The sequence below is a fragment of the Panulirus ornatus genome, chromosome 56 (assembly GCF_036320965.1).
Source record: "Panulirus ornatus isolate Po-2019 chromosome 56, ASM3632096v1, whole genome shotgun sequence".
In the NCBI taxonomy this organism is placed as follows: domain Eukaryota; kingdom Metazoa; phylum Arthropoda; class Malacostraca; order Decapoda; family Palinuridae; genus Panulirus; species Panulirus ornatus.
The window spans coordinates 33,168,670-33,192,643 of NC_092279.1; the positions used below are offsets into that span (position 1 = coordinate 33,168,670).

The window sequence follows — 23,974 nt, forward strand, 5'->3', positions numbered from 1 at the left end:
AATAAGGGCATGTATGAATTATGTACATGTGTGTATATGCATATGTCTGGGTATGTTTTTTTTTTTTTTTTCATACTATTCGCCATTTCCCGCATTAGCGAGGTAGCGTTAAGAACAGAGGACTGGGCCTTAGAGGGAATATCCTCACCTGGCCCCCTTCTCTGTTCCTTCTTTGGAAAAAAAAAAAAAAAAAAAAAAAAAAAAAAAAAAAAACGAGAGGGGAGGATTTCCAGCCACCCGCTCCCTCCCCTTTTAGTCGCCTTCTACGACACGCAGGGACATGACCTACTTCCCCTAAAACCATGCTGTGTGTGTGTGTGCACACATACGTTTGCTTTTGTAATTACCAAGAGGAACTATAATATTTGTTCAATTTGGTGTGCAGTCTTCATGTTGGACGCCTTTTCATAGTAGCAAGTTCAGAATGTTAAATCATCTGTAAAGACCCAACAGCAGTATCTTAAACTTTAACTGATGAATTCTAGCCTTTTGTTGCTTAAATGTCATTTTGAAAGTGACATTTCTTTGCATACAAATTAGATTTACATCAGCAAGTAATAGATGCACAGAAGAAATGGTTGAAGGGAACAAGAAAAAGGTGAAAAAAATTATGTTGTGGAGTTTGCACTACATGTAAGGATGTAGTGTGAATTCAAAAAAATTACTCTAAGCAAAGAGTTAACCTAAAAGAAATTGTTTTTCTGGGGTAGAAGCATTTGCCAGAAAACAAACTAGTAGTGATCTGAATATTTCCTTGAAATGCACAGATAAAAGATGACTGTATTCTAAGAGTTAACAAAAAAGAAATTGTTTGTTTTTTTGGGTAAAAGCATTTGCCAGAAAATAAACAAGTAGTAATTTGAACATGCACACACACACACACGTGTGTGTGTGTTCAAATTACTACTTGTTTATTGTGTGTGTGTGTGTGTGTGTGTGTGTGTATATATATATATATATGTATATTATCCCTGGGGATAGGGGTGAAAGAATACTTCCCACGTATTCCTCGCGTGTCGTAGAAAGCGACTAGAGGGGACGGGAGCGGGGGGCCGGAAATCCTCCCCTCCTTGTATTAACTTTCTAAAATGGGAAACAGAAGAAGGAGTCACGCGGGGAGTGCTCATCCTCCTCGAAGGCTCAGAGTGGGGTGCCTAAATGTGTGTGGATGTAACCAAGATGTGAAAAAAGGAGAGATAGGTAGTATGTTTGAGGAAAGGAACCTGGATGTTTTGGCTCTGAGTGAAACGAAGCTCAAGGGTAAAGGGGAAGAGTGGTTTGGAAATGTCTGGGGAGTGAAGTCAGGGGTTAGTGAGAGGACAAGAGCAAGGGAAAGAGTAGCAATACTCCTGAAACAGGAGTTGTGGGAGTATGTGATAGAATGTAAGAAAGTAAATTTTCGATTAATATGGGTAAAATTGAAAGTTGATGGAGAGAGGTGGGTGATTATTGGTGCATATGCACCTGGGCATGAGAAGAAAGATCATGAGAGGCAAGTGTTTTGGGAGCAGCTAAATGAGTGTGTTAGCGGTTTTGATGCGCGAGACCGGGTTATAGTGATGGGTGATTTGAATGCAAAGGTGAGTAATGTGGCAGTTGAGGGAATAATTGGTATGCATGGGGTGTTCAGTGTTGTAAATGGAAATGGTGAAGAGCTTGTAGATTTATGTGCTGAAAAAGGACTGATGATTGGGAATACCTGGTTTAAAAAGCGAGATATACATAAGTATACTTATGTAAGTAGGAGAGATGGCCAGAGAGCGTTATTGGATTACGTGTTAATTGACAGGCGTGCGAAAGAGAGACTTTTGGATGTCAATGTGCTGAGAGGTGCAACTGGAGGGATGTCTGATCATTATCTTGTGGAGGCTAAGGTGAAGATTAGTATGGGTTTTCAGAAAAGAAGAGTGAATGTTGGGGTGAAGAAGGTGGTGAGAGTAAGTGAGCTTGGGAAGGAGACCTGTGTGAAGAAGTATCTGGAGAGACTGTGTACAGAATGGAAAAAGGTGAGAACAATGGAAGTAAGGGGAGTGGGGGAGGAATGGGATGTATTTAGGGAATCAGTGATGGATTGCGCAAAAGATGCTTGTGGCATGAGAAGAGTGGGAGGTGGGCTGTTTAGAAAGGGTAGTGAGTGGTGGGATGAAGAAGTAAGAGTATTAGTGAAAGAGAAGAGAGAGGCATTTGGACGATTTTTGCAGGGAAAAAATGCAATTGAGTGGGAGAAGTATAAAAGAAAGAGACAGGAGGTCAAGAGAAAGGTGCAAGAGGTGAAAAAAAGGGCAAATGAGAGTTGGGGTGAGAGACTATCAGTAAATTTTAGGGAGAATAAAAAGATGTTCTGGAAGGAGGTAAATAGGGTGCGTAAGACAAGGGAGCAAATGGGAACTTCAGTGAAGGGCGTAAATGGGGAGGTGATAACGAGTAGTGGTGATGTGAGAAGGAGATGGAATGAGTATTTTGAAGGTTTGTTGAATGTGTCTGATGACAGAGTGGCAGATATAGGGTGTTTGGGTCGAGGTGGTGTGCAAAGTGAGAGGGTTAGGGAAAATGATTTGGTAAACAGAGAAGAGGTAGTAAAAGCTTTGCGGAAGATGAAAGCCGGCAAGGCAGCAGGTTTGGATGGTATTGCAGTGGAATTTATTAAAAAAGGGGGTGACTGTATTGTTGACTGGTTGGTAAGGTTATTTAATGTATGTATGACTCATGGTGAGGTGCCTGAGGATTGGCGGAATGCGTGCATAGTGCCATTGTACAAAGGCAAAGGGGATAAGAGTGAGTGCTCAAATTACAGAGGTATAAGTTTGTTGAGTATTCCTGGTAAATTATATGGGAGGGTATTGATTGAGAGGGTGAAGGCATGTACAGAGCATCAGATTGGGGAAGAGCAGTGTGGTTTCAGAAGTGGTAGAGGATGTGTGGATCAGGTGTTTGCTTTGAAGAATGTATGTGAGAAATACTTAGAAAAGCAAATGGATTTGTATGTAGCATTTATGGATCTGGAGAAGGCATATGATAGAGTTGATAGAGATGCTCTGTGGAAGGTATTAAGAATATATGGTGTGGGAGGCAAGTTGTTAGAAGCAGTGAAAAGTTTTTATCGAGGATGTAAGGCATGTGTACGTGTAGGAAGAGAGGAAAGTGATTGGTTCTCAGTGAATGTAGGTTTGCGGCAGGGGTGTGTGATGTCTCCATGGTTGTTTAATTTGTTTATGGATGGGGTTGTTAGGGAGGTAAATGCAAGAGTTTTGGAAAGAGGGGCAAGTATGAAGTCTGTTGGGGATGAGAGAGCTTGGGAAGTGAGTCAGTTGTTGTTCGCTGATGATACAGCGCTGGTGGCGGATTCATGTGAGAAACTGCAGAAGCTGGTGACGGAGTTTGGTAAAGTGTGTGGAAGAAGAAAGTTAAGAGTAAATGTGAATAAGAGCAAGGTTATTAGGTACAGTAGGGTTGAGGGTCAAGTCAATTGGGAGGTGAGTTTGAATGGAGAAAAACTGGAGGAAGTGAAGTGTTTTAGATATCTGGGAGTGGATCTGTCAGCGGATGGAACCATGGAAGCGGAAGTGGATCATAGGGTGGGGGAGGGGGCGAAAATTTTGGGAGCCTTGAAAAATGTGTGGAAGTCGAGAACATTATCCCGGAAAGCAAAAATGGGTATGTTTGAAGGAATAGTGGTTCCAACAATGTTGTATGGTTGCGAGGCGTGGGCTATGGATAGAGTTGTGCGCAGGAGGATGGATGTGCTGGAAATGAGATGTTTGAGGACAATGTGTGGTGTGAGGTGGTTTGATCGAGTAAGTAACGTAAGGGTAAGAGAGATGTGTGGAAATAAAAAGAGCGTGGTTGAGAGAGCAGAAGAGGGTGTTTTGAAATGGTTTGGGCACATGGAGAGAATGAGTGAGGAGAGATTGACCAAGAGGATATATGTGTCGGAGGTGGAGGGAACGAGGAGAAGAGGGAGACCAAATTGGAGGTGGAAGGATGGAGTGAAAGGGATTTTGTGTGATCAGGGCCTGAACATGCAGGAGGGTGAAAGGAGGGCAAGAAATAGAGTGAATTGGAGCGATGTGGTATACAGGGGTTGACGTGCTGTCAGTGGATTGAATCAGGGCATGTGAAGCGTCCGGGGTAAACCATGGAAAGCTGTGTAGGTATGTATATTTGCGTGTGTGGACGTGTGTATGTACATGTGTATGGGGGGGTTGGGCCATTTCTTTCGTCTGTTTCCTTGCGCTACCTCGCAAACGCGGGAGACAGCGACAAAGTATAAAAAAAAAAAAAAAAAATTATATATTTGTTCAATATTGTTTTTCTAACATATATATATATATATATATATATATATATATATATATATATATATATATATATATATATTTGATGATAGAGTGGCAGATATAGGGTGTTTTGGTCGAGGTGGTGTGCAAAGTGAGAGGGTTAGGGAAAATGATTTGGTAAACAGAGAAGAGGTAGTAAAAGCTTTGCAGAAGATGAAAGCCGGCAAGGCAGCAGGTTTGGATGGTATTGCAGTGGAATTTATTAAAAAAGGGGGTGACTGTATTGTTGACTGGTTGGTAAGGTTATTTAATGTATGTATGACTCATGGTGAGGTGCCTGAGGATTGGCGGAACGCGTGCATAGTGCCATTGTACAAAGGCAAAGGGGATAAGAGTGAGTGCTCAAATTACAGAGGTATAAGTTTGTTGAGTATTCCTGGTAAATTATATGGGAGGGTATTGATTGAGAGGGTGAAGGCATGTACAGAGCATCAGATTGGGGAAGAGCAGTGTGGTTTCAGAAGTGGTAGAGGATGTGTGGATCAGGTGTTTGCTTTGAAGAATGTATGTGAGAAATACTTAGAAAAGCAAATGGATTTGTATGTAGCATTTATGGATCTGGAGAAGGCATATGATAAAGTTGATAGAGATGCTCTGTGGAAGGTATTAAGAATATATGGTGTGGGAGGAAAGTTGTTAGAAGCAGTGAAAAGTTTTTATCGAGGATGTAAGGCATGTGTACGTGTAGGAAGAGAGGAAAGTGATTGGTTCTCAGTGAATGTAGGTTTGCGGCAGGGGTGTGTGATGTCTCCATGGTTGTTTAATTTGTTTATGGATGGGGTTGTTAGGGAGGTAAATGCAAGAGTTTTGGAAAGAGGGGCAAGTATGAAGTCTGTTGGAGATGAGAGAGCTTGGGAAGTGAGTCAGTTGTTGTTCGCTGATGATACAGCGCTGGTGGCGGATTCATGTGAGAAACTGCAGAAGCTGGTGACGGAGTTTGGTAAAGTGTGTGGAAGAAGAAAGTTAAGAGTAAATGTGAATAAGAGCAAGGTTATTAGGTACAGTAGGGTTGAGGGTCAAGTCAATTGGGAGGTGAGTTTGAATGGAGAAAAACTGGAGGAAGTGAAGTGTTTTAGATATCTGGGAGTGGATCTGTCAGCGGATGGAACCATGGAAGCGGAAGTGGATCATAGGGTGGGGGAGGGGGCGAAAATTTTGGGAGCCTTGAAAAATGTGTGGAAGTCGAGAACATTATCCCGGAAAGCAAAATGGGTATGTTTGAAGGAATAGTGGTTCCAACAATGTTGTATGGTTGCGAGGCGTGGCTATGGATAGAGTTGTGCGCAGGAGGATGGATGTGCTGGAAATGAGATGTTTGAGGACAATGTGTGGTGTGAGGTGGTTTGATCGAGTAAGTAACGTAAGGGTAAGAGAGATGTGTGGAAATAAAAAGAGCGTGGTTGAGAGAGAAGAAGAGGGTGTTTTGAAATGGTTTGGGCACATGGAGAGAATGAGTGAGGAAGAGATTGACCAAGAGGATATATGTGTCGGAGTGGAGGGAACGAGGAGAAGAGGGAGACCAATTGGAGTGGAAGATGGAGTGAAAGGGATTTTGTGTGATCGGGGCCTGAACATGCAGGAGGGTGAAAGGAGGGCAAGAAATAGAGTGAATTGGAGCGATGTGGTATACAGGGGTGACGTGCTGTCAGTGGATTGAATCAGGGATGTGAAGCGTCGGGGTATATATATATATATATATTTGATGATAGAGTGGCAGATATAGGGTGTTTGGGTCGAGGTGGTGTGCAAAGTGAGAGGGTTAGGGAAAATGATTTGGTAAACAGAGAAGAGGTAGTAAAAGCTTTGCGGAAGATGAAAGCCGGCAAGGCAGCAGGTTTGGATGGTATTGCAGTGGAATTTATTAAAAAAGGGGGTGACTGTATTGTTGACTGGTTGGTAAGGTTATTTAATGTATGTATGACTCATGGTGAGGTGCCTGAGGATTGGCGGAAAGCGTGCATAGTGCCATTGTACAAAGGCAAAGGGGATAAGAGTGAGTGCTCAAATTACAGAGGTATAAGTTTGTTGAGTATTCCTGGTAAATTATATGGGAGGGTATTGATTGAGAGGGTGAAGGCATGTACAGAGCATCAGATTGGGGAAGAGCAGTGTGGTTTCAGAAGTGGTAGAGGATGTGTGGATCAGGTGTTTGCTTTGAAGAATGTATGTGAGAAATACTTAGAAAAGCAAATGGATTTGTATGTAGCATTTATGGATCTGGAGAAGGCATATGATAGAGTTGATAGAGATGCTCTGTGGAAGGTATTAAGAATATATGGTGTGGGAGGCAAGTTGTTAGAAGCAGTGAAAAGTTTTTATCGAGGATGTAAGGCATGTGTACGTGTAGGAAGAGAGGAAAGTGATTGGTTCTCAGTGAATGTAGGTTTGCGGCAGGGGTGTGTGATGTCTCCATGGTTGTTTAATTTGTTTATGGATGGGGTTGTTAGGGAGGTAAATGCAAGAGTTTTGGAAAGAGGGGCAAGTATGAAGTCTGTTGGGGATGAGAGAGCTTGGGAAGTGAGTCAGTTGTTGTTCGCTGATGATACAGCGCTGGTGGCGGATTCATGTGAGAAACTGCAGAAGCTGGTGACGGAGTTTGGTAAAGTGTGTGGAAGAAGAAAGTTAAGAGTAAATGTGAATAAGAGCAAGGTTATTAGGTACAGTAGGGTTGAGGGTCAAGTCAATTGGGAGGTGAGTTTGAATGGAGAAAAACTGGAGGAAGTGAAGTGTTTTAGATATCTGGGAGTGGATCTGTCAGCGGATGGAACCATGGAAGCGGAAGTGGATCATAGGGTGGGGGAGGGGGCGAAAATTTTGGGAGCCTTGAAAAATGTGTGGAAGTCGAGAACATTATCCCGGAAAGCAAAAATGGGTATGTTTGAAGGAATAGTGGTTCCAACAATGTTGTATGGTTGCGAGGCGTGGGCTATGGATAGAGTTGTGCGCAGGAGGATGGATGTGCTGGAAATGAGATGTTTGAGGACAATGTGTGGTGTGAGGTGGTTTGATCGAGTAAGTAACGTAAGGGTAAGAGAGATGTGTGGAAATAAAAAGAGCGTGGTTGAGAGAGCAGAAGAGGGTGTTTTGAAATGGTTTGGGCACATGGAGAGAATGAGTGAGGAGAGATTGACCAAGAGGATATATGTGTCGGAGGTGGAGGGAACGAGGAGAAGAGGGAGACCAAATTGGAGGTGGAAGGATGGAGTGAAAGGGATTTTGTGTGATCAGGGCCTGAACATGCAGGAGGGTGAAAGGAGGGCAAGAAATAGAGTGAATTGGAGCGATGTGGTATACAGGGGTTGACGTGCTGTCAGTGGATTGAATCAGGGCATGTGAAGCGTCCGGGGTAAACCATGGAAAGCTGTGTAGGTATGTATATTTGCGTGTGTGGACGTGTGTATGTACATGTGTATGGGGGGGTTGGGCCATTTCTTTCGTCTGTTTCCTTGCGCTACCTCGCAAACGCGGGAGACAGCGACAAAGTATAAAAAAAAAAAAAAAAAAAATTATATATTTGTTCAATATTGTTTTTCTAACATATATATATATATATATATATATATATATATATATATATATATATATATATATATATATATTTGATGATAGAGTGGCAGATATAGGGTGTTTTGGTCGAGGTGGTGTGCAAAGTGAGAGGGTTAGGGAAAATGATTTGGTAAACAGAGAAGAGGTAGTAAAAGCTTTGCAGAAGATGAAAGCCGGCAAGGCAGCAGGTTTGGATGGTATTGCAGTGGAATTTATTAAAAAAGGGGGTGACTGTATTGTTGACTGGTTGGTAAGGTTATTTAATGTATGTATGACTCATGGTGAGGTGCCTGAGGATTGGCGGAACGCGTGCATAGTGCCATTGTACAAAGGCAAAGGGGATAAGAGTGAGTGCTCAAATTACAGAGGTATAAGTTTGTTGAGTATTCCTGGTAAATTATATGGGAGGGTATTGATTGAGAGGGTGAAGGCATGTACAGAGCATCAGATTGGGGAAGAGCAGTGTGGTTTCAGAAGTGGTAGAGGATGTGTGGATCAGGTGTTTGCTTTGAAGAATGTATGTGAGAAATACTTAGAAAAGCAAATGGATTTGTATGTAGCATTTATGGATCTGGAGAAGGCATATGATAAAGTTGATAGAGATGCTCTGTGGAAGGTATTAAGAATATATGGTGTGGGAGGAAAGTTGTTAGAAGCAGTGAAAAGTTTTTATCGAGGATGTAAGGCATGTGTACGTGTAGGAAGAGAGGAAAGTGATTGGTTCTCAGTGAATGTAGGTTTGCGGCAGGGGTGTGTGATGTCTCCATGGTTGTTTAATTTGTTTATGGATGGGGTTGTTAGGGAGGTAAATGCAAGAGTTTTGGAAAGAGGGGCAAGTATGAAGTCTGTTGGAGATGAGAGAGCTTGGGAAGTGAGTCAGTTGTTGTTCGCTGATGATACAGCGCTGGTGGCGGATTCATGTGAGAAACTGCAGAAGCTGGTGACGGAGTTTGGTAAAGTGTGTGGAAGAAGAAAGTTAAGAGTAAATGTGAATAAGAGCAAGGTTATTAGGTACAGTAGGGTTGAGGGTCAAGTCAATTGGGAGGTGAGTTTGAATGGAGAAAAACTGGAGGAAGTGAAGTGTTTTAGATATCTGGGAGTGGATCTGTCAGCGGATGGAACCATGGAAGCGGAAGTGGATCATAGGGTGGGGGAGGGGGCGAAAATTTTGGGAGCCTTGAAAAATGTGTGGAAGTCGAGAACATTATCCCGGAAAGCAAAAATGGGTATGTTTGAAGGAATAGTGGTTCCAACAATGTTGTATGGTTGCGAGGCGTGGGCTATGGATAGAGTTGTGCGCAGGAGGATGGATGTGCTGGAAATGAGATGTTTGAGGACAATGTGTGGTGTGAGGTGGTTTGATCGAGTAAGTAACGTAAGGGTAAGAGAGATGTGTGGAAATAAAAAGAGCGTGGTTGAGAGAGAAGAAGAGGGTGTTTTGAAATGGTTTGGGCACATGGAGAGAATGAGTGAGGAGAGATTGACCAAGAGGATATATGTGTCGGAGGTGGAGGGAACGAGGAGAAGAGGGAGACCAAATTGGAGGTGGAAGGATGGAGTGAAAGGGATTTTGTGTGATCGGGGCCTGAACATGCAGGAGGGTGAAAGGAGGGCAAGAAATAGAGTGAATTGGAGCGATGTGGTATACAGGGGTTGACGTGCTGTCAGTGGATTGAATCAGGGCATGTGAAGCGTCCGGGGTAAACCATGGAAAGCTGTGTAGGTATGTATATTTGCGTGTGTGGACGTGTGTATGTACATGTGTATGGGGGGGGTTGGGCCATTTCTTTCGTCTGTTTCCTTGCGCTACCTCGCAAACGCGGGAGACAGCGACAAAGTATAAAAAAAAAAAAAAAAAATTATATATTTGTTCAATATTGTTTTTCTAAAATATATATATATATATATATATATATATATATATATATATATATATATATATATATATATATATATTTGATGATAGAGTGGCAGATATAGGGTGTTTTGGTCGAGGTGGTGTGCAAAGTGAGAGGGTTAGGGAAAATGATTTGGTAAACAGAGAAGAGGTAGTAAAAGCTTTGCAGAAGATGAAAGCCGGCAAGGCAGCAGGTTTGGATGGTATTGCAGTGGAATTTATTAAAAAAGGGGGTGACTGTATTGTTGACTGGTTGGTAAGGTTATTTAATGTATGTATGACTCATGGTGAGGTGCCTGAGGATTGGCGGAACGCGTGCATAGTGCCATTGTACAAAGGCAAAGGGGATAAGAGTGAGTGCTCAAATTACAGAGGTATAAGTTTGTTGAGTATTCCTGGTAAATTATATGGGAGGGTATTGATTGAGAGGGTGAAGGCATGTACAGAGCATCAGATTGGGGAAGAGCAGTGTGGTTTCAGAAGTGGTAGAGGATGTGAGGATCAGGTGTTTGCTTTGAAGAATGTATGTGAGAAATACTTAGAAAAGCAAATGGATTTGTATGTAGCATTTATGGATCTGGAGAAGGCATATGATAAAGTTGATAGAGATGCTCTGTTGAAGGTATTAAGAATATATGGTGTGGGAGGAAAGTTGTTAGAAGCAGTGAAAAGTTTTTATCGAGGATATAAGGCATGTGTACGTGTAGGATGAGAGGAAAGTGATTGGTTCTCAGTGAATGTAGGTTTGCGGCAGGGGTGTGTGATGTCTCCATGGTTGTTTAATTTCTTTATGGATGGCGTTGTTAGGGAGGTGAATGCAAGAGTTTTGGAAAGAGGGGCAAGTATGAAGTCTGTTGGGGATGAGAGAGCTTAGGAAGTGAGTCAGTTGTTCGCTGATGATACAGCGCTGGTGGCTGATTCATGTGAGAAACTGCAGAAGCTGGTGACTGAGTTTGGTAAAGTGTGTGAAAGAAGAAAGTTAAGAGTAAATGTGAATAAGAGCAAGGTTATTAGGTACAGTAGGGTTGTGGGTCAAACCAATTGGGAGGTAAGTTTGAATGGAGAAAAACTGGAGGAAGTAAAGTGTTTTAGATATCTGGGAGTGGATCTGGCAGCGGATGAAACCATGGAAGCGGATGTGAATCATAGGGTGGGGGAGGGGGTGAAAATCCTGGGAGCCTTGAAGAATGTGTGGAAGTCGAGAACATTATCTCGGAAAGCAAAAATGGGTATGTTTGAAGGAATAGTGGTTCCAACAATGTTGTATGGTTGCGAGGCATGGGCTATGGATAGAGTTGTGCGCAGGAGGGTGGATGTGCTGGGAATGAGATGTTTAAGGACAATGTGTGGTGTGAGGTGGTTTGATCGAGTAAGTAATGTAAGGGTAAGAGAGATGTGTGGAAATAAAAAGAGCGTGGTTGAGAGAGCAGAAGAGGGTGTTTTGAAATGGTTTGGGCACATGGAGAGAATGAGTGAGGAAAGATTGACCAAGAGGATATATGTGTCGGAGGTGGAGGGAACAAGGAAAAGTGGGAGACCAAATTGGAGGTGGAAAGATGGAGTGAAAAAGCTTTTGTGTGATCGGGGCCTGAACATGCAGGAGGGTGAAAGGAGGGCAAGGAATAGAGTGAATTGGATCGATGTGGTATACCGGGGTTGACGTGCTGTCAGTGGATTGAATCAGGGCATGTGAAGCGTCTGGGGTAAACCATGGAAAGTTGTGTGGGGCCTGGATGTGGAAAGGGAGCTGTGGTTTTGGGCATTATTGCATGACAGCTAGAGACTGAGTGTGAACGAATGGGGCCTTTGTTATCTTTTCCTAGTGCTACCTCGCACACATGAGGGGGGAGGGGGATGGTATTCCATGTGTGGCGAGGTGGCGATGAGAATGAATAAAGGCAGACAGTGTGAATTGTGTGCATGGGTATATATGTATGTGTCTGTGTGTGTATATATATGTATATGTCTGGGTATGTATATATATGTATATGTCTGGGTATGTATATATATGTATATGTTGAAATGTATAGGTATGTATATGTGCATGTGTGGACATGAATGTATGTACATGTATATGAGGGTGGGTTGGGCCATTCTTTTGTCTGTTTCCTTGTGCTACCTCGCTAACGTGGGATACAGCATGAAAGTATAATAATAATAATAATAATAATTAATAGAATATTAAGAGGCCTTGACCCACACATGCCTCATGGTCCTAATGAAATTTCATCTTATGTGCTATAGTGTGCAGATATACATCTCAGACCATTTGAATTACTGTTCAAAATGTCACTGGAGAGAGGCATAGCGCTAAAGGAATGGAAAATACCAAGCGATATACCCCTATATAAGAAAGACGACTAGGAACAAGCACTGAACTACAGGCCAGTCTCAATAAGAAGTATGGTCTCTAAGTTTCTGTTAATGATTATTTTAAAGCAAGGAGACTATTTTTTAAGGAGGAGAAATTTCCTAAGTGAGAGACAGCATGGCTTGAGGGAAAGAAAGTCAAGTGTAACTAACCTCTTTCTTTTATGGGACAGTTCTGGACAAAAGGAAAAGAAAGGTAGATTTTCTGTGTCTGGTCTGCTAGAAGGCATGTGACACTGTACCACACAAGAAGAGGATTATGAAGATGAATCACCGAGAAGGAATAAGGAGGAAAGTCCCTCATTAGATATATTATCTCAAAGAGAGGGAACAAAGTGTGCAAGCATTTTCCAAATGGGGTGAGGTGACCAGTAGAGTGCCACAGGGGACCAAGTGAAAATGGATCTGGAACCAGTACTCTTCTTGATCTGCATTAGTGACTTGCCTGAAGGTACAAAATCCTACTTGAATATATTTGTAGATGATGCAAAAGTCATGAGGGAAGTTAAAAGCAAAGAGGATTGCCTCGACTTACAACAAAGGAACGAAGACAGACTCCAAAGTTGGTCCAAAATGTGGTTAATGAAAGTCAACTTGAGCAAATATAAAGATATGAGGATGGGACAAAGCGAAGGATGGCCTCAGTATGATTATCACCTAGCAGGAAGCAAGCTTCAAGATTCTGTGTAAGAGGGTCTTGGGAATACACATTGTTGTTAAACCTGTTGCCAGATTCTCAGAATGGCTTTCAAGTATAATGATAAAGAAATATTTAGCAAGGTGATCATTTCCTACATAACGGTAAAACCAGAATATACTTCTAGGGTTTGGTCATCACATGTAAAGGAGCACAAAGAACTCAGAAAAGTTCTAGAGGAGGGCAGCAAGGATGGTACTAGCATTAAGAGATAAGCTAAAGAAAAAGGCATAGGAGGCTTATATTTACATACCTTGGAAGACAGAAGAGTGATGGGTAACCTGATCACAAGTGAGACCAAGCAAGTAAACATCATTTTGAGAGGTGTAGGGATAGAGGAACCAGGGGGGGATTATAGAAATGAAACAAGAAACTTGTACATAAGGATGCAAAGAAATATCTTTATAGTTTAAGAGTTGTGGATGAATGTAACAAGATGACTGAGGACGAGGTAAATGTTATCATACATAAATTTTAAGTTGAAGAATATTATCATAAAGAATATTCATGAGATGGGACCCTACCAGTGTAAAACGCCCTCCCCATAAAGTACAAGTACGTAATTATAGGTGATTACATGAATGCAGTAAGTCGGAATCGTCCTACCCCACAACAAAACTGGCAGTTGTCATGCCAACGAACAGCTAAAGCATAAGTTAGGGGTGCATTTGCTAGGGGTGTGTATACATACATAGGAGTAAAAACATGGTACATGTACAAAAGGTTAAGAAACGGAGGCAATACAAATATAAAACTCCCTCCCCATGACATAAGAATAGTAATCACAATCAGAGGAACCTGACGTACATTAGGTAAACAAATATATCCTAAGCATCTACCGGATAGCATACAAACAAATCCAGCGAATGAAGACGACAACACACATCTATATATAGCGCACCTATCGGCCAGCGAACTAACATTTATTATATAATTTCGACTTTCCTACAAGATAATCTACAAAGAATGCAGTTTAAGCAGAACAGAAATCAGATGTTGATTACAATTAGAATTAAGATATCTTTAGGAAATTTAGTATGAAAGATTACAATAACAATATCAATTATTCCTTTAAACAACACAGCAATCAATCTACATTATATATATATATATATATATATATATATATATATATATATATATATATATATATATATATATATATATATATATATGTATATGTGTGTGTGTGTGTGTGTGTGTGTGTGTGTGTGTGTGTGTGTGTGTGTTTGATGATAGAGTGGCAGATTTAGGGTGTTTTGGTCGAGGTGGTGTGCAAAGTGAGAGGGTTAGGGAGAATGATTTGGTAAACAGAGAAGAGGTAGCAAAAGCTTTGCGGAAAATGAAAGCCGGCAAGGCTGGTTGGTAAGGTTATTTGATGTATGTATGATTCATGGTGAGGTGCCTGAGGATTGGCGGAATGCTTGCATAGTGCCATTGTACAAAGGCAAAGGGGATAAGAGTGAGTGCTCAAATTACAGAGGTATAAGTTTGTTGAGTATTCCTGGTAAATTATATGGGAGGGTATTGACTGAGAGGGTGAAGGCATGTACAGAGCACCAGATTGGGGAAGAGCAGTGTGGTTTCAGAAGTGGTAGAGGATGTGTGGATCAGGTGTTTGCTTTGAAGAATGTATGTGAGAAATACTTAGAAAAGCAAATGGATTTGTATGTAGCATTTAATCTGGAGAAAGCATATGATAGAGTTGATAGAGATGCTCTGTGGAAGATATTAAGAATATATGGTGTGGGAGGCAATTGTTAGAAGCAGTGAAAAGTTTTTATCGAGGATGTAGGCATGTGTACGTGTAGGAAGAGAGGAAAGTGATTGGTTCTCAGTGAATGTAGGTTTGCGGCAGGGGTGTGTGATGTCTCCATGGTTGTTTAATTTGTTTATGGATGGGGTTGTTAGGGAGGTGAATGCAAGAGTTTTGGAAAGAGGGGCAAGTATGCAGTCTGTTGTGGATGAGAGAGCTTGGGAAGTGAGTTAGTTGTTCACTGATGATACAGCGCTGATGGCTGATTCATGTGAGAAACTGCTGAAGCTGGTGACTGAGTTTGGTAAAGTGTGTGAAAGAAGAAATATGAGAGTAAATGTGAATAAGAGCAAGGTTATTAGGTGCAGTAGGGTTGAGGGTCAAGTCAATTGGGAGGTAAGTTTGAATGGAGAAAAACTGGAGGAAGTATAGTGTTTTAGATATCTGGGAGTGGATCTGGCAGCGGATGGAACCATGGAAGCGGAAGTCAATCATAGGGTGGGGGAGTGGGCGAAAATTCTGGGAGCCTTGAAGAATGTGTGGAAGTCGAGAACATTATCTCCGAAAGTAAGAATGGGTATGTTTGAAGGAATAGTGGTTCCAACAATGTTGTATGGTTGCGAGGCGTGGGCTATGGATAGAGTTGTGCGGAGGAGGGTGGATGTGCTGGAAATGAGATGTTTGAGGACAATATGTGGTGTGAAGTGGTTTGATCGAGTAAGTAATGTACGGGTAAGAGAGATGTGTGGAAATAGAAAGAGTGTGGTTGAGAGAGCAGAAGAGGGTGTTTTGAAATGGTTTGGGCACATGGAGAGAATGAGTGAGGAAAGATTGACCAAGAGGATATATGTGTCAGAGGTGGAGGGAACGAGGAGAAGTGGGAGACCAAATTGGAGGTGGAAAGATGAATTGAAAAAGATTTTGAGTGATCGGGGCCTGAACATGCAGGAGGGTGAAAGGCGTGCAAGGAATAGAGTGAATTGGAACGATGTGGTATACCGGGGTCGACATGCTGTCAATGAATTGAACCAGAGCATGTGAAGCGTCTGGGGTAAACCATGGAAAGTTGTGTGGGGCCTGGATGTGGAAAGGGAGCTGTGGTTTCGGTGCATTATTACATGACAGCTAGAGACTGAGTGTGAGCGAATGGGGCCTTTGTTGTCTTTTCCTAGCGCTACCTCGCACACTTGAGGGGGGAGGGGGTTGTTATTCCATGTGTGGTGAGGAGGCGATAGGAATGAATAAGTGCAGACAGTATGAATTATGTACATGTGTATATATGTATATGTCTGTGTATATATGTATATGTCTGTATATATATATATATATATATATATATATATATATATATATATATATATATATATATATATATATATATGTATACATTGAGATGTATAGGTATGTATAATTGTGTGTGTGGACGTGTATGTATATACATGTGTATGTGGATGGGTTGGGCCATTCTTTCGTCTGTTTCCTTGCGCTACTTCGCTAACGCGGGAGACAGCGACAAAGCAAAATAAATGAATATATATATATATATATATATATATATATATATATATATATATATATATATATATATATATATATATATATATATATATATGGTGGTGAGAGTGAGTGAGCTTGGGAAGGAGAGTACAGAATGGAAAAAGGTGAGAACAATGGAAGTAAGGGGAGTGGGGGAGGAATGGGATGTATTTAGGGAATCAGTTATGGATTGCGCAAAAGATGCTTGTGGCATGAGAAGAGTGGGAGGTGAGTTGATTAGAAAGGGTAGTGAGTGGTGGGATGAAGAAGTAAGAGTATTAGTGAAAGAGAAGAGAGAGGCATTTGGACGATTTTTGCAGGGAAAAAATGCAATTGAGTGGGAGATGTATAAAAGAAAGAGACAGGAGGTCAAGAGAAAGGTGCAAGAGGTGAAAAAAAGGGCAAATGAGAGTTGGGGTGAGAGAGTATCATTAAATTTTAGGGAGAATAAAAAGATGTTCTGGAAGGAGGTAAATAAAGTGCGTAAGACAAGGGAGCAAATGGGAACTTCGGTGAAGGGCGCAAGTGGGGAGGTGAAAACAAGTAGTGGTGATGTGAGAAGGAGATGGAGTGAGTATTTTGAAGGTTTGTTGAATGTGTTTGATGATAGAGTGGCAGATATAGGGTGTTTTGGTCGAGGTGGTGTGCAAAGTGAGAGGGTTAGGGAAAATGATTTGGTAAACAGAGAAGAGGTAGTAAAAGCTTTGCGGAAGATGAAAGCCTGCAAGGCAGCACGTTTGGATGGTATTGCAGTGGAATTTATTAAAAAAGGGGGTGGCTGTATTATTGACTGGTTGGTAAGGTTATTTAATGTAAGTATGACTCATGGTGAGGTGCCTGAGGATTGGCGGAATGCGTGCATAGTGCCATTGTACAAAGGCAAAGGGGATAAGAGTGAGTGCTCAAATTACAGAGGTATAAGTTTGTTTAGTATTCCTGGTAAATTATATGGGAGGGTATTGATTGAGAGGGTGAAGGCATGTACAGAGCATCAGATTGGGGAAGAGCAGTGTGGTTTCAGAAGTGATAGAGGATGTGTGGATCAGGTGTTTGCTTTGAAGAATGTATGTGAGAAATACTTAGAAAAGCAAATGGATTTGTATGTAGCATTTATGGATCTGGAGAAGGCATATGATAGAGTTGATAGAGATGCTCTATGGAAGGTATTAAGAATATATGGTGTGGGAGGCAAGTTGTTAGAAGCAGTGAAAAGTTTTTATCGAGGATGTAAGGCATGTGTACGTGTAGGAAGAGAGGAAAGTGATTGGTTCTCAGTGAATGTAGGTTTGCGGCAGGGGTGTGTGATGTCTCCATGGTTGTTTAATTTGTTTATGGATGGGGTTGTTAGGGAGGTGAATGCAAGAGTTTTGGAAAGAGGGGCAAGTATGAAGTCTGTTGGGGATGAGAGAGTTTGGGAAGTGAGTCAGTTGTTGTTCGCTGATGATACAGCGCTGGTGGCTGATTCATGTGAGAAACTGCAGAAGCTGGTGACTGAGTTTGGTAAAGTGTGTGAAAGAAGAAAGTTAAGAGTAAATGTGAATAAGAGCAAGGTAATTATGTACAGTAGGGTTGAGGGTCAAGTCAATTGGGAGGTAAGTTGAATGGAGAAAAACTGGAGGAAGTAAAGTGTTGTAGATATCTGGGAGTGGATCTGGCAGCGGATGGAACCATGGAAGCGGAAGTGGATCATAGGGTGGGGGAGGGGGCGAAAATCCTGGGAGCCTTGAAGAATGTGTGGAAGTCGAGAACATTATCTTGGAAAGCAAAAATGGGTATGTTTGAAGGAATAGTGGTTCCAACAATGTTGTATGGTTGCGAGGCGTGGGCTATGGATAGAGTTGTGCGCAGAAGGATGGATGTGCTGGAAATGAGATGTTTGAGGACAGTGTGTGGTGTGAGGTGGTTTGATCGAGTAAGTAACGCAAGGGTAAGAGAGATGTGTGGAAATAAAAAGAGTGTGGTTGAGAGAGCAGAAGAGGGTGTTTTGAAATGGTTTGGGCACATGGAGAGAATGAGTGAGGAAAGATTGACCAAGAGGATATATGTGTCGGAGGTGGAGGGAACGAGGAGAAGTGGGAGACCAAATTGGAGGTGGAAAGATGGAGTGAAAAAGATTTTGTGTGATCGGGGCCTGAACATGCAGGAGGGTGAAAGGAGGGCAAGGAATAGAGTGAATTGGATCGATGTGGTATACCGGGGTTGACGTGCTGTCAGTGGATTGAATCAAGGCATGTGAAGCGTCTGGGGTAAACCATGGAAAGCTGTGTAGGTATGTATATTTGCGTGTGTGGACGTATGTATATACATGTGTATGGGGGTGGGTTGGGCCATTTCTTTAGTCTGTTTCCTTGCGCTACCTCGCAAGCGCGGGAGACAGCAATAAAAAAAAAAAATATATATATATATATATATATATATATATATATATATATATATATATATATATATATATATATATATATATATATTGTACTTTTCGCTATCTCCACATGTATATGCGTACACGTCCACACACGCACATATACATACCTATACATCTCAACGTATACATATATATACACACACAGACATATACATATTTACACATGTACATAATTCATACTGTCTGCCCTTATTCAATCTCGTCGACACCCCGCCACATAATGAAATACCAACCCCCTCCCCCCTCATGTGCACGAGGTAGCGCTAAGAAAAGAAAACAAAGGCCACATTCGTTCACACTCAGGCTCTAGCTGTCATGTATAATGCACCGAAACCACAGCTCCCTTTCCACATCCAGGCACCACAGAACTTTCCATAGCTTACCCCAGACGCTTCACATGCCCTGGTTCAATCCACTGACAGCACCTCGACCCGGTATACCACATCGTTCCAATTCCCTATTCCTTGCACGCCTTTCACCCTCCTGCATGTTCAGGGCAAGACCACTCAAAATCTTTTTCACTCCATCTTTCCATCTCAAATTTGGTCTTCCACTTCTCCTCGTTCCCTCCACCTCTGATACATATATCCCATTTGTCAATCTTTCCTCACTCATTCTTTCCATGTGACCAAACCATTTCAATACACCCTCTTCTGCTCTCTCAACCTCACTCTTTTTACCACCACACATCTCTCTTACCCTTTCATTACACACTCGATCAAACCACCTCATACCACATATTGTCCTTAAACATCTCATTTCCAGCACATCCACCCTCCTCCGCACAACTCTGTCTATAGCCAACGACTTGCAACCATATATCATTGTTGGAACCACTATTCCTTCAAACATATACATTTTTGCTTTCCAAGATAACGTTCTCGACTTCCACACATTCTTCAATGCTCCCAGAACTTTCGCCCCCTCCCCCACCCTATGATTCACTTCCGCTTCCATCCGCTGCCAAATCCAATCCTAGATATCTAAAACACTTCACTTCCTCCAGTTTTTCTTCATTCGAACTTACCTCCCAGTTGACTTGTCCCTCAACCCTACTGTACCTAATAACCTTCCTCTTATTCACATTTACTCTCAGCTTCCTTCTTTCACACACTTTAGCAAACTCGGTCACCAGCTTGTGCAGTTTCTCACCCGAATCAGCCAACAGCGCTGTATCATCAGCGAACAACAACTGACTCACTTCCCAAGCTCTCTCATCCGCAATAGATTGCATACTTGCCCCTCTTTCCAAAACTTTTGCATTCACCTCCCTAACAACTAACAACCACAACCATAAACAAATTAAACAACCATGGAGACATCACACACCCCTGCCGCAAACCAAAATTCACTGAGAACCAATCACTTTCCTCTCTTCCTACACGCACACATGACTTACATCCTCGATAAAAACTTTTCACTGTTTCTAACAACTTGCCTCCCACACCATATATTCTTAATACCTTAATACCTTCCAGATCCATAAATGCTACATACAAATCCATTTGCTTTTCTAAGTATTTCTCACATACATTCTTCAAAGCAAACACCTGATCCACACATCCTCTACCACTTCTGAAACCACACTGCTCTTCCCCAATCTGATGCTCTGTACATGCCTTCACCCTCTCAATCAATACCCTCCCATATAATTTACCAGGAATACTCAACAAACTTATACCTCTGTAATTTGAGCACTCACTTTTATTCCCTTTGCCTTTGTACGATGGCACTATGCAAGCATTCCGCCAATCCTCAGGCACCTCACCATGAGTCATACATAATTCAGTAATGTTACCAACCAGTCAACAATACAGTCACCCTGTCAGATTGATGCCAACAGCAGGAAGCACAACTTCACAGGCGGATTAATAGACAAGATGGAGGAAAGTTCCGGCGCTGGATTCCACTCCTGAGAGTAACGGGCGGCTGCTCTGCTCTACAAAGAGACTGTTAGTGATATCCAAAGCTCTGCATCTAGCATCAACCAAACACCTCAAATCCGTCATAATCCACACACTGACTCTAAAACAGCCACACAAGCGTTGCAGCAGTCACACCACAGAGATAACATCAAACTCATAAACTCGATCCTTGCGACTTTCTAAAGGTTCCAGCTACAGGATCGCCTCGTCACCCTTCATAGATTCCTAGCCATGGAGGGATCGAGAGAAATGAGATCGTGGACAATGCAACCAAGGCAGCCTCCCGTTTCGCTAACGTAACCATACAGGTTCTAGTGAGCCTGAGGTAAACCAAGAACCACATTAGAAATAAGTAATGGCTAGGCTGCGCACGAAGAAAAACTGACTAGGCTTCTTAAACATCGTCAATTTCTGCGAAATGGTATCTGGTGGCCACTCTCAGTGAGTCCCCATATGGACACTAATATGACCTTGTCGAGACAGACCCAAGTCAATCCTCATCGGCCAAGACTAGGGCACGATGAACTTGACAGAATATCGACGGAGTCGTCGGGAAATACGTTATACTGTCAGGAGCCAGCTGCAAGGCCACATAAAGACTGGCTACGAAATGACATACAGTTTCTGGGTCAGGATCCGGGATTTTAGAGAAGAGGACCCCACATATCACTAGTTTGCCGGGACCAGACCCAACATGTGCATCACCTGCTCATGTCAACGCAAGATATCCTTCACCCAGATAGAATAAACAATTTTCCTAACAAGTGCGGTTCCCAAGAAAGAAATGCAGCGGGAAAGGGGGGGGGGGTACTCCAAGTCTGAACATGTCCCAAGAGTGGGAGGGGCGGGGGCTCACTGACCAGAGGCCTGCACCCACCTCTGTGCCTGTTGTGTCTTTTTCTAAATCAACAGGAAAGATCAATAAAGTGTCTATTGAGTTATTCAGTCATCCCGTCCGATCTGCCTGCTGTGTCTTTTAGTAAATCAACAGGTGGAACTGGAACAGGGGTCTCTGGCTAGGCTCAACGAACGGGCCGGCATCTCTGCAACCAAATAAACAAGATAGCGCCGGTTATATTTTAGAGTGAACACCTGCTGCAAGTCCTTCAACACTTTGAGAATATCATCTCAGTTTACTGCAGTAGTCACGAAGAAAATACACGCCATCTTTGCTTATTCCATTGCTTTTTGTTTATTTGATTTCAAACTAGACACAAGTAAGAGACGTGAAACTCGAATTCCATAACCTGGCAAAAAAGAAGACTGATTGCCTTCCCTTGAAACAATAGAACTACGTGAGGGAAGGCATGTTTCTAATGTCAGGTGCCGTTAATAGTAAAGATAAGACACCAGGAAGGATAATAAGTACAAAAGCATGCTTTGACGATATATTTCCATGAAAGATACCACAAGACAAGTGAAAATAAAGAAAAACTTGAGTTCTTTGTTTTGTTTGAAGGTCAAAATGAATAATCATTGCGACCGAGTTACGAAATAAAATATCATTCATATTTGTGTAAGGAAGAGCAATTGTAAAATAATGTCTAAATGACTCTGGAAGACAACAATATTTGGAGGGACGAAACTCGATGCTCTAATGTTCATTCGTGAGGTTTGGAGTCGCCCGGGAAATTTTGGTACAGAAATGAAGGACGAGTGAGGAGAGGATAGACACTTCCCACTTATAGGTTGAATGTTCCTTCAGATGCCAGTTACCAAACCATACAGCAGTTTTTGATAATGATAAAGCCATAGATTATATAGTCTAATCCAGCCATATCAAAGCGGTTATTTTTTCAGATTCATCATCGGTTCTTAAAGCTATAAACTCTGGTTTCATAAGTCTCCAGCTCGGCCGACAGTGTATGTGGCACTAGTGTTATCTCGGGATGTTCCTTATACCACGCCTTTACAGCCTCACAGTTGTGGATGTTGCTCAGACAAGAGCACTGCCCTCGGAGACAAAGCCTCTTCGACCACATAAACATACTGCAGTCCGTTTAACCGGCCTGGGGCCACAACCATCAGCGTAAGCTGCCTCAAACAAACCCGCGCACACGTTTGACTCTCTTCTCTAATTCATACACACCAAATGTGATTCATAGCTAAATGAAAGAGGGCTAAATATTCGATTGACGGATATTCTGAGAGAGAGAGAGAGAGAGAGAGAGAGAGAGAGAGAGAGAGAGAGAGAGAGAGAGAGAGAGAGAGAGAGAGAGAGAGAGAGAGAGAGATTGCCTTATGTTTGGCGCCAAAATTGTTTTACGGTCCTGACCAACTGAACAGACCGTTTTCTCGTTACTACCTGTTCCCAGAAGCAACATGGTTTTTCGTCATACTCTAGCTTGTAATCCATATTATTCTTCATGTTCAGTTTATTCCGGTTTTCCGCTGGTTTCGCGACCGTGGATGATGTACTGTCTGTTGAGGAGAACTTAGGGGTGCACCGAGACCAGTGTCGTGTTGAATTATGAGCACAATTGATAGCTGATATGACCTAGCCTATGGATGGGAAAAAAAAAACTTTTGACATAAGTATTCTTAATTGTATGAATTAATTCCAGTTATTTCATGAACTTGATATTTAATTAATGAAACACCGGTACTTTGACTACGATTGTCTGTGGCGTTAGAAGTCTCGTATCGCTCGTCCAGCCGGCCTCGCAAGTTCTGGATTGCTATGACCCAGACTAAGAAGGGCACAGAAAAGTGACGATTCCATTGCGAATGACAAAGATTATTACAGAAAATAACGATATCGTCTCTAACAGTTTACCATACACACAGCTAAACTTTAAACATACTCAAGACCTGACAATCCGCAAATATCAACCGTCTGATACTTAAGATTAAGGGGGAGTCGTGTCGATTCTCATACGCGCTGTTAGCACGTTTATCACCTGATATCGACACAAGCATGGTATGTTTCGAAGACGAAATAAAGAGAAAATTCCAAGCACTGTTTCAGGATCCGAGGCGTGCAATAATCATCGTACATTCATATTACGGTATAACAATTACTAATGTATCAAATATTCCTATACTATATGGTATATAACCATTTCCTTTTTGTTACATTCGTATATAGCAACTCATCCCCTGACGTCAATATTACTCTACGTGCGTGAAATATATACAGTGTTGATATACTGTTTTCACACATGGATAATACAACGTATTTACATGTCGATGGTTATTACACTAAAGAGGATCTAACATAGTTATTAGAGATTCGCCTATCAATCATTTTTTACCAACCCTACCGAGACAACTGGAGCCGTATTGTTAATTTTCACATTCAGCAGACCCAACAGTTCAAATACTTTTTTGGATTGTGTGCACATAAAACTTCTGGCTTGCAATGTCCAGCACTGATGTCACCAAGTAAAAATACAAGAACAAACTATGAATCCAGACAATAAACACTCATGAACTGGTATAAATTTGTGTTCAAATGGTTTGGAACAGGCGTCTCAGATGTCAATGAA

General features: G+C 42.0%; 1 protein-coding gene across 1 annotated transcript in view; it reads right to left on the reverse strand.

Moving 5' to 3' along the window:
• The window catches only part of LOC139766059 (uncharacterized), a 45,559-nt gene extending 31,870 nt beyond the window's left edge, over window positions 1-13,689 (reverse strand). The window contains 1 exon segment of the mRNA XM_071694211.1: window positions 13,655-13,689. The gene's annotated coding sequence lies outside the window, so the exon portion shown is untranslated.
• Between the last annotated feature and the right edge of the window lie 10,285 nt (window positions 13,690-23,974).